This window comes from Protopterus annectens, chromosome 16.part0 (assembly GCF_019279795.1).
Source record: "Protopterus annectens isolate FY-2018-M chromosome 16.part0, PAN1.0, whole genome shotgun sequence".
Classification (NCBI taxonomy): Eukaryota; Metazoa; Chordata; order Ceratodontiformes; family Protopteridae; genus Protopterus; species Protopterus annectens.
In genome coordinates, this window is record NC_056750.1 from 136,367,611 (window position 1) to 136,384,493 (window position 16,883).

A 16,883-nucleotide genomic window follows, 5' to 3' on the forward strand; every position below is an offset into this window, starting at 1 on the left:
CATACGTTTGTAGTATTTAAAGTGTATTTGTATTTATGAAAATCACTCAACACAACTGGGAAATGTGAAGTGCGCTTATCTTTGTGTTTTTGTCTTATTTTACTGTTATGTGATGTAAGGGAAATACAGAATAATAACTTTTAATTATTTATTTGCCTTTTTATATCTACCATGCGGTCAGATAACTCCTCCACTCAAGATATAGACGCCCTCATTCGTTTGAAATAAACTAGTGTCCGCACAAGGGTAGTTACACAACTGCACAAACACTAACAAAGTTGGTTAGACTGGTTAAATTCCCGTCCCGTCAATGAAGCCCAAAAAACAGCACAGCGAACGAAAAAGATGGAAACTCCCTTAGCACTAATTTCCGGGGGCCCATAACAGGAAAATGAAACTGAGCTGCTTCCTGATAAAGTACTGTTATCATCATAAGCAGCAGTCCCTGCTACCATTAACGAAGAGTTGCAAGCACTACAACTGTGTTTTACAGGCCACTATGGTGTTATATCGGGTAGAAATCCAATCGGGTCAGTCACAGAACCATTAACAAAGCTGGTGCGTGGTGCAGCTAGAACTAAAGTGGGGTGTGCACGTCAAGTTAAGGGGCAGGAAGCCCTGAAGTCGGAACAGAAAGAGTGGGTGCAGGTAGGGGAACTGCCACTGACTGCAGGGTGCAACTGTAGTCTCCTTGCATGACTGTGTGGCTGAAGTTAGTTGGCATGACTTTAGCATGTACTGTACATACATGTCTATGTGTGTAGGATGATGTATTCACAGTACAGCAACCAAATACAGAAGTCAAAGAAAACTAAAAACATGCAGGGCACACTTATTGTAGTATTTATAATAAGGCTGGTGCGGAGTGTGTTTTTTCTTAATACACACGGAGTATGGATGTGAAATAAATCCACCTGATGCGTCTCACTTTAACGCTGACAAGAATCATACATATTGTTTCTGTGTTTCCACATGCTTAGTTTGATGTGCTGCAGTGTTCTTCGGAGTGCAGTGCATTTGGGCTAGGGTAGGAGGTTCGTGGTAGTGGCAAGTGGTGACGAGTACTGGACGGATAAAACTACACACGTTTCAACAACAGCCTGCGGTCACACTAGTGTCATATGGCTAAAGGCCAAAGTGGGACATTTTTAGTCGAATGTAACATTTTGTAGTACAAGGTATACCCGCAATAAATACAAAAACGTTTTGCCAAAAACAGACCGACATCCTATAGAATTTGAGTTGTTGTATATAATATTAAATAGTTTGCAATACAATCTACTGACTGTATGCAACTGTTAGCAAAACATCAGGAACAACTTTTGACGCAAAGTCACAGGATATATGGTATTTCATGCTTTTCTCGACTGTCCAGAACTGCTCAGATGGAGACTACCGTGCACAGACAAATAGCCCTAGGATGCTCACTGTGGCAACCAAAACATTTTATATTTGTATAACGTGATGCATTTGAAACCATTGAGATAGAGTTATACAAAATGGCCGTTTGCTAGATGTAAGACAGCAATAGCTGGATTGACAGGACTTCTATGTTTTTCTGGTACATGTTTATGTAACGGTAATTGTTTGTTATAAGTGTCAACAGATGAATGAGCTATGATATAGGGACTGGTGGGAGATTCTCCATCAGAAACATAGAAGTGTATTAGTTTTTCTTGCATTGACTGTTTTGTTTCAGAGCGTTTCTCCCACCCATAGGCCGTCACCCCAGCAATCTACATCTCCCCGTAGATAATCCCGAAAAATAAACAGTGGCATGTAAGGATCTGTAGACAAATGTAATTGAAAGAGTCACAGATCTTAGAAAAGAAAGACTTTCATTATTCAAAATTAAAAATTTTCATCCTGTCTTATTTTTCAAGTTTTACATTGATGAAGATTTGAAAAACAAGTAGCTGGAAAGACTCTTAACAGTCTGTTACGAACAGGCCCAGAAAAAGTGAATAATTCATACCTCTCAACTGTCCAGATTTTTGCTGCCTATTTTGGTCAGTTCCTCATAAAATTTGTGGTTTTCTGAAAAATCACTGAGAAGTGAAGTCACCAAATAATGACCTACACTGAGTTTCAGACTTAATATCCTTCAGGAAATTAATGCTAATAGAAATCACGTTACACTAGCAACTTTCTAAGAACAATGTTTAAAATCTGCCACTATTTTTGGGCCTTTGCCCTGCCCCCCCCCCCCCCCCCCCCATTACTTTAGACTTTGTCCTAATTCCTTGTGCTAAGAAGTATGATGAGCCCAATCTTGTCCAGTGACCTAAATATAAGCAAGAATTTAAGAAGACTGTAAAAAGAGTTTCAATAGAACAGTACATAGGAGAAGGACGAACCAGTTAATAAAGAAAAACAGAATTCTGTCTTCGTCAACAGTTGAAAAGCCAGCCATCTTGATTATGGTTTATATTTTATTAGGCTTTATCTCTGCAGGGATCAGAGGCACCGGACGCCGCTGGGGGTGGGGGTGAGATGGGCACATAGCGATATAAAAAGGACAATTTTTTAAAACTATTTACTACCGCAACATAGTGGAAGCATGGAAGTGTTTAGGTGAAATGGCAGTGTAGTTTTTAACTAGATTGTTTAATGAAATCTTGGAAAGTGAGAGGATGCCTGAGGAATGGAGAAAAGGTGTTTTGGTGCCAGTTTTTAAGAAAAAGGGTGATGTGCAGAGCTGTAGTAACTACAGAGGGATTAAACTGATCAGTCACAGCATGAAGTTATGGGAAAGAGTAGTGGAAGCTAGGCTAAGAAGAGAGGTGATGATTAGTGATCAGCAGTATGGTTTCATGCCAAGAAAGAGCACTACAGATGCAATGTTTGCTCTGAGAGTGTTGATGGAGAAGTACAGAGAAGGTCGGAAGGAGTTGCATTGTGTTACGAGATCAGACAGGAGTCCCCGTGGACTATGATGTTTGCAGATGACATTGTGATCTGTAGTGAGAGTAGGGAACAGGTGGAGGAGACCCTGGAGAGGTGGAGATCTGCTGACCTTCATTCCTCTTCTTTCTAGAGCATGACTAAGACAGAATATATGTGTGTGAATGAGAGGGAGGATAGAGGAATGGTGAGGATGCAGGGAGTAGAGGTGGCGAAGGTGAATGAGTTTAAGTACTTGGGATCAACAGTTCGGAGTAATGGTGAGTGTGGAAGAGAGGTGAAGAAGAGAGTACAGGCAGGATGGAGTGGGTGGAGAAGAGTGTCAGGAGTGATTTATGACAGACGAGTACCAGTAAGAGTGAAAGGGAAGGTCTACAAGAGGGTAGTGAGACCAGCTATGTTATATGGGTTGGAGACAGTGGCATTGACAAAAAGGCAGGAGTCAGAGCTTGACGTGGCAGAGTTGAAGATGTTAAGATTTGCACTGGGTGTGACGAGGATGGACAGGTTTAGGAATAAGTATATTAGAGGGTCAGCCCAGGTTGGAAGGTTTGGAGACAAAGCCAGAGGCAAGATTACGTTGTTTTGGACATGTGCTGAGGAGGGATGCAGAGTATATTGGGAAAAAGATGCTAAGGATGAAGCTGCCAGGTAACAGGAAAAGAGGAAGGCCTAAGATAAGGTTTATGGATGTGGTGAGAGAGGACATGCAGGTGGTTGGTGTGACAGAGCAAGATGCAGAGGACAGGAAGGAATGGAAACAGTTGATCTGCTGTGGCGACCCCCAACAGGAACAGCTGAAAGAAGAAGAAGACTACCGCAACATAGGTTCACCTGGAGGATATTTTAAGCTTAGCCAGTTACCCTTTGGGTGCCTGAATTAACATTTCCTGATTGTTCTGACCCATTCGATAACTGATAATTGTATATTAATCCTAGGGAGAATAACTGTGGCCATACCTTAGATAATTTGAGGGGACCCAAGTAAAGGATGCAGCATTTATGAACTGCTTCTGTCTATTAGTGGCATGTGGGGCAATTCCAGGGTGCATTTTCTATTACCCATCCTTAGATCTAAGTTGCATTTGAATATGGACAGGGATGAGCTTGTTCTGGAACAGTGGTACCATTTTGTTTAGATACCTGGACTGAGTATTTCTGATTCCATTTGGCTTGCTGATGTTCAGTAGATCCATCTATATTGGGTCTGAGGATGCCTTGTATGCCAGACATACGTCACCTCTTAGCAAGTTACCAGGTATAGTGATAAGGCTTTGAGGTGGTCCATGCAAGACTTATTGTTTAGGACTTGTATCCTTTTAGTAAGGTATCTCTATGGGCATTCCAGTTGTTGCATGTGTCTGGACAGATGCATGCCAAAGTGGGCATTATACAAAATGATTGACCTAATGAGGGCTTCATAAAGGGGGACAATAACATCTCTAGATCTAGTCTCAATCAGTCTGTTCACAAACTGTGCAGTATAGAAAGACATTCTTATGACACTGGCCACATGGTTGAAAGTTAGGTCACTGTCCACACACGTTTCCAATTGCCAAACAACTTCATCAGCTCTCAGGGGGGTATTGTCAATTTGTTAGTTCCCTGGGGTGGACGACTTCCCAGAGGATACAATAATGGAGTTTAGTTTCAATTCATGATTCTGGCACCAGTTATTGTTTGGGACAAACCTTTCTGCATGATGGTTAGGTCATTTGGGGATTCAGTAACTGCTCCTAGCTTGCAGTCATCCTAATCTTAGTTGGCCAAAGTGTTTGGTATTTGCTTTTACTTCTGAGAAGTAGGTGCCACACAGGATAAGTCTCAACACAGAACCCTGTGGAACTCCATTGGTGACTGGTCTCTTTGTAGAGGTAGCCTCCCCTATTTTGATCTCCTGCATCCTGTTTTCCAATTGGCAGTCCAGCTAGTGATGTAAGGGTTTATTCCCAATTTATTCAGCTTTTTTACTGTACCTGAGTAGGGAATTGTCGAAAGGCTTGGCCTGGTCAAGGTAATGTGGTATGAACTGTTTTACCTTCATCCGTTGCTTTGGTGACAAGGGTAAAGCTTAAAATTTACCTATGATTTTGAGCCTTTCACACTCTTTCTCCCTGATTCTTGCCATAAGAGGTTGAGAGATCGGAACATACATTTGACTGTCCCTGATTCTGTGTCATATTATTGGACTGTTCCTCATAAGATTTGTGGTTTTCTGGCAAATTTATGAGGATTGCAAAACTTAAATAATGATAGGCGTTTGAGTTTCAGACATTATATCCTTCAGAAAATGCATGCTAATGCAAAACCTGTTATTCTAGCATCTAAGCATGTAAGAACAATATTAAATTTAAAGTCTGTCCTTGATTCTGGACCTTTGACTTCTTCCCGACCCATTATGCTCAAGGGCTTTATCCCTTGAGCACCGAGGCTTTGAGGTTTAAATAAGAACTTTGAGCAAAAGGTGCTAATCACTTTCAAGCTCAACCTGATGCATTTTTTTTCATAACAATATTAAATTTAAAGTCTGTCCTTGATTCTGGACCTTTGACTTCTTCCCGACCCATTATGTTTTTGGCTTTATCCCTTGAGCACCGAGGCTTTGAGGTTTAAATAAGAACTTTGAGCAAAAGGTGCTAATCACTTTCAAGCTCAACCTGATGCATTTTTTTTCATTTGTTCAGGAAGTGTAACAAAAACTGGGCAATTTGAAAAATAACAATAATAAAAAATAACTTGAGGGCTTAGAGTCAGGCAAGAAGCTTTAGTAACTTTTTATAAGCAAAGTAAAAATCACACCATATTTTTTATTGTGCTTTTAAAGAAATTAATGTTTCTTGCATGACTTTAAAAGTCTAACAAAAACTGAGACAACTTGCATTAATGAAAAAAGTGAGAAAAAAAGACTTAAGGCAAGGAAGAAACTGTATTAACTTATTCTGAAAACACAGTAACAGCAAAGTCAAACATATTCCAGTTTCTTGCCTGCATTGTCTTATTTTATCATCACCATCTTTGTTGTTGTCATTATTATTTTAACTGTTATTACTTCATAAATGACTGTCCAGAATGTACCTGGGTGGGCTACTGCCACTTCAGTTGAGGTCCACAGTCCACAGAACTGCACTGGCATGTCAGCAATATAACCACCATTAATTAACAGTAAATAACAGTGAAAACCATAAACTGTCAGAAGTTGGAATGAAACGACAGTGTCAGTTGTGTAAAAAAAAAAAAAAAAAAAAGCGCTTTTGTTCCTTTATTGCCAAACGCGGGACAAAAGCACTTAATTTTTACAGCTGACACTTTTTGTTGTTTCATTCCAAATTCCCATAGTTTGTAGTAATTAACAGTGGAAAATACCAAAGCCGGACCATGGTCAAATGGGGCCCTAGGCAGGGTAATAGTGAGACCCCCAGAGCATCCCCCCTCCAGCCATTCCAATGTTCCTTTACTTGGCTCTTTCTCCCCAGTTAACCATAAACACTGTTCAAACCTATCCGTGTGCATACTATTTTCTTATTTACTTCTACAATAATTACGGATATTTGAAGTGAAACAGCACAAACAGTGACAGCCATTTGCTAAACAACCAATACTATCTCACAATGAAAACAGACTTAGCATGAGCAGTAAACTTCTCTGCCCTTGAAATTCACATTAATTGAAACAACATGAAAACCCAGATTCAAAGAAAATGCATCTGGCCAGTGGAGGATTAAGTTTACCTTTGGGCTTTTTTTTCAAACCATAGGCTCTTTGAACACATTTTTAGGACAGTGCATACATGTATGTTTTCTTTGATTCACCTTCCTGATTGTATTAAATTATATTGTTTGATAATACAGCACCACTTGTTGGAATGTGTTTTACATTTGTAGTTTTGAACATTCTTCTAATAAGCAATGAAATAAAATGTATATGCCAATAATGGCAAAACTACCCATTTCAGAAAATTTCAACCATAAAAGGCAACTAAAACTTCTGTCACTGCAATCCATCAAATCACTCAATAAGCACAATCGCTCCAGAAGTAAAAGTAATGTGAATAATTCCACATTAAAGAGATCTGTAACTAATGAAGAAGTTGCTACCGGCAAACAACTTTACATTTCAATGTTTCATCCACATATTAAGTGCCTTCTGCCCTTGAAGAATTAATTGCTTATGTTACATTAAAAAATTGGTCAAGTTGGTAATATTGCAATAGGGAATGACTGACAAACCGACAAGAAGTTCATATTTACTAGGCATTTCATACAAAGGGGGTCACACTCTGGAGTGTAGAACCCCTGTCCCCCCCCTTAAAATGCACCAAATAATCTCCAGTCAAAACGGCACTGCAATGTCAGCAGTATATCTATATGGCGTGGGAGCAGAATCCACAGCCTTTTGCACCAAGGGCAATTATGCTGCTAACACTGCTTTCAAATTCTACATTTGATAAACAAAACAGTTAGTTGCACAATAAAAACAAACAGCATGAGCAACAGTAAACCTATATTTCCTTGAAACTCACAATTCCATGAAAAGGAAATTAAACTCATAATCCCTTGAAAATGCACTGAAAGTCAAACTCACAATTCCGTCAGCACTACAGTCTGGTAGTTGATGTGTAAGATTCTGGCTCTTGTCTCCTCTAACGAAGTAACAAGGTCCCGCCTGTTCAAGTTAATTGACTAACCGGCCCTCCCCCCTAACTAGGGCATTACATACCAAACCCCCATACCTCTCAACTTAGTGCAAGAAATCTGGACAAAGCCTAAAATATTGGGGGGGGGGGGGGCAAAGGCCCAAAACTAGGGAGAGATTTTAAATGTTGCTTTTATAAGCTAAGAAAGTTGCTATAATAACAGCTTGGTCTTAGCATGCATTTTCTGAAGAAAATGGTCTAAATTTTATTTCAATCATCAGCGATTTGCCAACACATGTTGAGGAATAGGCCAAACTTATGATGCAAAAATCAGGGCATTCTGCAAAAATCTGGACAGTTGAGAGGTATGCATACCTAGCAACCTCTTCGTGCAAGAAAGCTAGACAAAGCCTGAAATAATGGGGATACAATGGCCCAAAATATGGATAGATTTTAAATATTGCTCTTTTTAACTTAGAATGTTGCTGGAATAACAGGGTTTTTGTTGCCATGTATTTTCTGAAGGATATGAAGTCTAAAACGTGTGTGTGTGTGTGTGTGTGTGTGTGTGTATGTATGTATGTATATATATATATAATGTCATTATTTTGTGAATTCGGTCCTCCGTGAGCTGCCAGAAAATCACACATTTTATAAGAAACGGACCAAAACTGTGAGGCTAAATCTGGAAAGTTGAGAGGTCTTTTAAACACACAGACACACAAACCCACTCACCCACACCTACTTTCTGTCTGCTCTCACACAGCAGCATACACACACGCACACTACACATACCCCTACCTTCTCTTTGCTGTCACACAGCAGGATACACACACACCCCACTACCTTTTTTCTGCTTTCTTACAGCAGTACACATGCACACACACCCTACCTTCTCTGCTCTCACACAGCAACACGCACACACACCCTACCTTCTCTCTGCTCTCACACAGCATGACAGTAACACATGCATGCACACACACACACACACACACACACACACACACCTACTCTGTCACATAGCAACACACACACCTTCACTTTCATACATCAACAAATGGCTAGTTTAAATTCCATACACGCACTGACTCTCTCACAAAGTAACACACACATCTAGTGAACGAGCTAGTGAAAAAGAACAACCAACCGACAAAAATTCAAATAAGACACTGAAACAAGCTACGTCTCCAAGAATTTATTAAGCAAATACACTTTAAATCCACTGCTTTTCATCTCTCCAAATAGTGAGACTTCATCAGATAAAAAACAGAGTAAGCAATCATGTTTAAATAATAAATATACACCAAATGCCAGCATTCAATTGGTTGAATTAGTTACTGACAATAACAGTGGTGCTGCGGTAGCGTTGTCGCCTTGCAGCAAGACGTCGCGTTCGACACTCAGAGCGTCTTCTGTGTGGAAACATGCATGAATGGACATGCACTCGTTGAAGGTTGTGCATCAGGGCTGGTAACTCGGCACGTAAAAATCCACTACCAAAACATTAGCGGACGGGAGTTCCGCTGTGGCGACCCCTAACCGAGATAAGCCGAAAGACACAAGTTACTCACAATAAAACCCCTTCTCCAGCTTAAATTCATACAACTACAGGTAAAAAATACTACTAATACTTTTTAATTTTAAAATACATAAAATAGAAATTAAATCATTTAAGCCTGAATAATGACAAGCATCCAGGCAAAGTTGCCAAAGCAACCCTAATCTTTCAGGTAACAAACCAGGTGGACCACCCCTCAAGTCCGTGGACACCATACCTATTCCTCTAAACTTGAATTCATGATTAGGGTAGTCTCTAGTATGTCTGGCCAAAGCATTTTCATATTTGTTTTTACTTATGCAGTACTGGTGCTCGTAAACACGTTCCCGTAGCCTTCTATCTGTCTTACCGATATAGAACATGAGACAGTGTGTACACTTGGCCAGATAAACCACCTGTTTGGTTTGGCAATCCAAACAGGTGGTGTCCACAGACTTGAGGGGTGGTCCATCTGGTATGTTAAAATTAAAAAAAGTTTACTTGGATAAGCTATGAAATTTGTACACTAGTGGAATTTATCTATTATTGTTTACTTAAGGTTTTTAATATATATTTATAATTATATGTGTATTGAGTGTATATATTTTATAATACTTTTAAGTATATATGTATGTATAATTCATTATTCATTTAGTAGTATTTTTTACCTGTAGTTGTATGAATTTAAGCTGGGGAAGGGGTTTTATTGTGAGTAACTCATTCAACCAATTGAATGCTCGCATTTGGCATATATTTATTATTTAAACATGATTGCTTACTCTGTTTTTTTATCTGATGAAGTCTCACTAAATCCACTGCTTTTCGTCTCTCCAAATAAAGTGTATTTGTTTAATAAACACACACATCTACACATACACTTTATCTCTCATACAAACAGAACAGTTAGTTTAAATTGCATACACATGTACACACACTTTCTCTCATACAGAAATGAATGGAAATGCTAGTTTAAAATACACATGCATACGCATTTACCTTCTCTGTCAGTGGAACAGCTAGTTTAAATTTTGTGCCTACATGTGGACTGTATGTTCCTCCTTAAAGGAGAAGATGATGTTACTGTAGAGTGAAGAAGTTATTTTATTTTTCTAAAATGTTGAAGCTTCCTGCCCAGCTTCCAGCTGTAAAGTGGGAGGGCACTTGCCCCCTCCCCCCTTGCCCTATGGTTCCCGTGTCCTTGACAACGATATAAGATGAGATACTTTTGGGAAAGTGAAGATGGTGCGTGTCTGTATCAGAAACTGCATGTCTATTCTAAGTACCTCAAAGACAAAACTAATGCTGTTCTGTCCAAAACCTGCCCAGTCCTCGCCTGATCCTTACTGTACACATTCTTTGGGTAAATAACTCCTTATTATCTCAGTCTTAACCCCAGTTGCAGAACTTAAAACTTCTAAGATTCTTTGCATTGCCTTTGCTAACTGGCTTAATTTCTGTTAACATACACACAACACATTTGTAAAAACTAATCTAACTTAAACTGTACAAGGCCAAATCTTTCCTAATAGCCATAGCTAGAGTGTCGACAGCTAGATCCTTCCATCTACTGTCTCCTGTACTCTGTTCACTTCTTGGCCTCACTAAAGCTAACTAGAATAAGGATATAAACAGGATCTTCTCTTTAGCTTATGGGCACAGTAGTTGTAACCATCTCTGCTTCTCATTGCATGATCCCAGGTAGCTCCTCACTTCTACACAGTTAATCATGTTCCACAAACTCCTATTCTACCCAAACTGCCTTTTTAAGGTTATTGATTGGAAAACTTCTTCACACAGCCCTTGGACAATCCACTCATCAGTATGCCCATATTCCCAAGCCTTTTAGTAAATTTGGTTACTCGATTTTCTGAAACTGCAGTAGTAAAATTTGGAATAAGCTCCTTCTTGAGATTAGAACTGCCAAAAAGTAAATGTACAGTATCTACTGGATATACAACTACGGCATCACCTGAGTGTTTCATTTCCTTACTGACCTACCCACAAATACCCTTGCTCTATAGGAGGACTGCTTTGCAGCTGTTCGACCTGTCATCTGACTTAAACAGTAATGAATCCCCTTCACATGCTATACTTTCTAATAATTTGTATTGATATTTTTAGAAAATTTGCTTCATATTATACATACAAGTCTATATTTAATTTCCTTAATGTTAGTATGTTTAGGCCTGCGTTCTATACATTAGTTGCATTATGTCTTGTGTATTATTTTGCTGTTATGTTGTCTTGTTACTGTTGTTTATTGTCTTGGACTTGTCTTCTTAAGAGTCCATTGATAATGAGGCCTCCCAGCTGAACATTTTAATTAGGAAATATAAACAAGTAAATAATAGATAATAAGCAAATGTACTAAAAATGAATATATATACACATATGTGCACTTTTGCTGGTGTGCATGTATGTGTGTTTATGTACATATAATGTATAGGCTCATAGGTAGGTACTAGGCTATCTGCCCGAGGGCATTTATAAGCCTAGCCAGTGTGTGTCGGCTTTCGCCACCCCATTGATTAATTAACTGATCCTCTGTCAAGCAGAGGCAATGAAGTGATCCCAGGGGTGTATTTTCTGTTACCCATCCACTCGTCAAGGTTTCTCCTGAAGAGTGTTAGTGAGGGGCTCTGCCTGATGTAATTTGGAATTTTGTTCCAAAGCATGGGGAGTCTCTATGACAGGATTCTATCCCTCCAGCACGTTCTATTTATTGTTGTGGTGAGGTTTAGCTCACAAGAGCGCATGGCTCGCAGTGACTTGGATTTCTTTAGGTGAAGCATGTCCATCAATTCTGAGTTGGACATGGCTTTGTAAGTAAGGCAGAGATCGTCTCTGAGTAAGCGATATGCCACTGAGTACAGCTGGAGTTTTTTCAGTCGGGCTATATAGGACATATGTTTGAGGCGACTAATCCTCTTGGTGAAGTACTTTTGCGGTCTTTCCAGCTGTTGGAAGTGTCTTATGAGGTACATCCCAAATGGGGCATTGTACTCTATGATGGGTCTAATGAGTGACGAGTAGAGGGGCACTATAACCTCTTTATTTCTAGATGCGAACCCTTTAGTACTTAGATGGGCCACATAGAAGGATTTCCTAACTACTTTGGCAATATGATTGTCAAAGGAGAGATTACTATCTACCTGGGTCCCCAGATCTCTTATTACCTCTTCTGTATTAAGGGGGCTGCCACCTATGTGCTAATTCGTGGGTGTTTTGTTTTTCCAAAATGGGATGACTATGCATTTTTTGGCATTTAGCTTGAGGCCATGACTTTGACACCAGGTGTCCCTTTTGGAGGATGTCCGTGTCAGCCGGAGAGTCAGTTATGGCTCCCAGTTTGCAGTCATCGGCGAACTTGGTTAGCCATAGTCCTTCTGTGTTTGCCTGTACTTCTGAGAAGTATATGCTGAACAGTAGGGGTCCCAGAACCGAGCCTTGCGGGACACCACTTGTGACTGGTTTGGAGTCGGACCTGGAGCCCGCTATTCTTACCGTGTGAGTTCTGTCTGTAAGCCAGTTGGTAACCCATCTCATGACGTAGGGGTTTATGTTCAGGCTGGTGAGTTTTTCTGTAATACGAATGGTGTCGAAAGCCTTGGCGAGGTCATGGTAGGCTGTGTGAACCACCTTTTCCTCGTCTATGACCTTGATGACTGTCTCGAAGTCACCCAGGTTTAGTAGGCATGATCTGCCCTTAAAGCCGAACTAGGTCGGGTCAAGTGTTTGGAGGTTCCCAATGTCTTTGTAAATGAGTTCCATGATGATGTGCTCCATAGCCTTGCAGACCAGGCTAGTCAGGCTTATGGGGCGATAGTTACCAGGGTCAGTTGTGGCCCCTCCTTTGTGGAGAGGAATAACCGTTGCTGTGCGCCATTCTTTGGGCATGTAGCCTGTGGAAAGGCTAAAGTTGAACAGCGTGTTTAGGTGGGGGGTTAGTTCACTCTGTAGTTCGTGCAAGACGCAGCCTGGGACACCATCTGGTCCCATTGACGCTGTGTTTTTGGCTTTTGTAAGGGCTGTTTTCACCTGTGTCCGTGATTTTTTTGGGACACTACACTTTTCCGGTATTGTTGTGGGCCCTTTTGTAGGTGAGAGGGGGGTGAAGCTTATCTGCCAGGATGTTGGCAATATCAGTAGGTTCTGTATATTTTGTGCTATTTTGCACTAGTTCAGTGCATATCTGCGAGTTGCCACTTAGATTCTTAACATAGCTAATGAAGGCTTTGTGGTTATCTTTTGAATCCTTGGCTATTTTTCTTTCAAAGTTAGCCTTGGATGATTTCATGAGGGACCTTAGTTTCTTACTGATAATGATCAGGGATGTCTTTTCTTCTTGGGATTTGCTTTTTTTCTGAACTAGTTTCCTCCTCCTATTGTATAGCCTGTTTATTGCAGGGGTCCACCAAACTGGTTTCCTTCTCTTAGAGGAGTGAGCCTTGGTTTTGCTAGGGATGGCACGATCCATGCATCCTTGTAGGTGCTCATAGAGTGCATTTGTAAAGGTTTCTGCATCTCGGGCAGCGTTATCCTTTAGCGTGGAGGCTGTGAAACTTACCACCTCTGTCTTAAGTAAAGTGAAGTTTGCTTTAGAAAAGTTTTTTACTGTGGTTTAGTTGGGGGTTATGGTGGGGTGTGGACATCCAGAGTGATTAGTTTATGGTCTGATCTAACCAGTGACGGGCTGACCTCCGGTGTGAAACACCTGTCGCCCATGTTGGTGATGACCAGGTCCAATATGTTTTCACCTCTGGTAGGGGAGTTTACCAGCTGATCCAGGGTGTTTGAGTTGATGAATTCCAGGAAGCGCTGGGCCTGGGAATTTGTACTCGAGTAGTTTTCCCAGTGAACGGTAGGGTAATTGAAATCGCCCAATATCAGGGTGTTCGGTAGGACCTTCATGTTTTCCAGTGTCTCCAGAAAGGTGGAGTGGTGGTCCTGGGTCATGGAGGGTGAGCTGTAGCAGGCCACAATTTGCATTGCAGATTTGCCCGATGTTAGTTGAACATTGATGATCTCAGAGGTATCCTGCTGCGCCACTAACCTGGAGGTGTAGGTATCCTTGATGACCTCCTTTTGTGTTTCAGTCCATGTTCTATGACCGAAACGTGTGGTATGGGTTGTAGCCCGGTAGTGCTGGGGTGCTCTCTGGAGCCTTGAACCAGGTTTTAGTTACTGCACATATGTCGACATTCTCCATACTGAGGAGTGCTTCGAACGCATGCATTTTGAGATTTAAATTCCTGGCGTTAAGTAACATAACCCTCAGTTTTTTTGTTAATTGTGCTGTTTACGGAGGTGGGTTTGACTTTTGAGCCTTGCCTAAAAAAGGCACTATGGGGGCAGCAAGAGCCTTGGCCAGTATTCGAATGCCTAGGGGTGGCAGGTGCAAGCCGTCTCTTGTGAAGCAACACGGCTTGTCGAGCATGTCGTCCCAGGCTGACAGACACTGGATCCCCTTTGAATGACACCAGAAGCTTAGCCAATTTTTGAAATTGATCATTTTTTTCTTTATACTGAGGTATCGTTCTTGGTGAGGGCAGGATGCTACTCAGGGTCAGGGCCATACCAGCCTGGGCTGCATGATCACAGAGGTCTTCCATGTCTCTCTTCATGTAGTCCAGGGAGGTACGTCTCAGGTCATTCACACCAACATGAACAATGACAGAGTCATATTTGTACTTGTTCTGGAGTGACCTGAGTGCTTGTGTTATGTGACGGATTCTGGCTCCCGACAGGCAGCTAACCATAACCTTCTGCTTGTCCAGCCTAATGAGTGGGACGTCAGTGTGTCTAACTATAGAGTCACCTATTACTAGTGTGTTAGGTATGTTATTTCGCCTTAAGGGCTGTGATTGTGCGGCACACTGATTTTGTGTTTTATGTATTGTCTGGTTTGTGACGGGAAGTGCAGGTTGTTTGGGTGTCTGCTTGGAGGTCACTGATGCTTTTGCAGGTTTTTATTTAGAGCCTCCGAGTATGATTTTGTGTATTTATGTGTATTTTTTGCCAGTGCTGTTTTAGTAGGTCTGTCTGCGGCTGGAGGTGTGGTGCAAGTATTAACCTTTTCCTCTTGACTGTCTGTTCCAGTCTTGGGTGGAGACAGCTTAGCTTCCAGTTTGGCTGTATAATTGCATCTCTCGCATATGTTAGTGATTTGTGGTAGGAGGAGAGGGTTGTCTGTGTACATGAGGCAGTTGCAACATTGCCTCAGGATACCCAGATTCACCAGCTGGACTGGAGAGTGCACCTGAAGTTGCCCTTTGGTCATGGTTGGATAGTAGGGTCAGCTGCTTAGTCGCTTGGTTGGTGAGGGGTGAATAAAGAGCCTTGCCCTGCTGGGCAATCAGTGTCAGGGTATATTAGTGCTTGCTATTAGGTCTGAGCAAGTGCTGGGCTGTAAGATGCTTTTTGAATGCTTAGGTTGAGAGTTAGACTAGTTTCAAGGGAATAACTGAAGAGGAGACTTGGTGGAGCCGGGAATAATTTAACTGTAGCTAACCAGCAATGCCCGGTGTGCAAAACCATGCAAATGCGATTTTTATTGTAGGGAAATGAAAGAGAGAGAAATTATCCCAAAATGGCCAATAAACTACTAACCTCTGGGCTGGAACCACTCCTCCAGAGACAGATAGGTTGCTCAAAGCTCCCCTCTCTCACAGGTGAACAGATAAACTTCCTTCTATCCGAGTAAGGTATGGGCAACTCATAAACTAGTATCACAGCCCTGAATTCAGCACTAGCCTGAAAACTGGACTATACTAGCTTAGAAAGGCGGGAAACAAGGAATTTTTTTTTTGTTTTGTTTTTTTGAAAAGATTAGGCAAAAACTGTAAAAAAAAAATACACTTAAAACAGCTTTAAACGACTACAAACGATCAGAAAAGGCTATCACACTTTAGTGTGTAGCGTACAACAGTTAAATTATTTAAACATAAACCAACTTTTTAAAAAGTGCAGGCAGTCAAATAAGTACAATATGTGAAAAAAAACAAGCTTTTAAATCACAATAAATGCTGGAAAATCTGCGTTTAGGCAGAAAAAGTACAGCAAGAAAGTACAGAAAACTGATACTTAATCACTCCAAAATCTCTCTAAGCTAGAAGGCTTGTATCAGTTTAAGACTTTCTAGTGCTACCCAGTAGGTTAGTTACAGGAAAGATGGGAAACAAGCGCAGATGCGGTCTTTTAAACCAGAAAGTTGAAAGAGACGGACAAACTGTCCAAATGGTCAATAAGCTACAATTTCTGGGCCAAGAACCTCTCCTCTCGTGGTAGACAGGCTACCTAGTGCTTACCACTCCCACTGATAAGCTAGAAGGCTTTCTTCCAACACAGAAAGGCTTGCGGGGCTCAGAAGCTTACCAACAATCCTGGACACAGCAACTCTGTATCTGGACTAGGCTAGTTACAGGAAAGGTGGGAAACCAGCGCAAGTGCTGCTTTTAAACCAGAATGTTGAAAGAGAAGGGAAAAAAACTGCCCAAACGGCCAATGAACTACAATTTCAGGGCCAAAATCCACTCTTCCCGTGGTAGATAGGCTACCTAGTGCTTACCACTCCCACTGATAAGCTAGGCTTCCCTCCAACACAGAAAGGCATAGGGGGCTCAGAAGCTTACCAACAGTCCTGGATACAGCAAATCTGTATCTGGACTTGACTAGTTACAGGAAAGGCAGGAAACAAGCTTAGAATTTTTTTTTGTTACAGAAAAGCGGCTAAAACAGCAGTAAATACAATTCAAATTGTAGTGCAGGCCAGCAAACCCGAGTGTGTAGCAACACTAAGGCAAATATAGT

The 16,883-nt window shown here is 41.1% G+C and overlaps 1 protein-coding gene across 1 annotated transcript in view; it reads left to right on the forward strand.

Moving 5' to 3' along the window:
* The first annotated feature begins 411 nt into the window (after window positions 1-411).
* LOC122790878 (receptor-interacting serine/threonine-protein kinase 2-like) overlaps window positions 412-16,883 on the forward strand; it is a 528,574-nt gene continuing 512,102 nt past the window's right edge. Inside the window, exon 1 of the mRNA XM_044058543.1 lies at window positions 412-648. The gene's annotated coding sequence lies outside the window, so the exon portion shown is untranslated. The remainder of the gene's footprint in view (window positions 649-16,883) is intronic.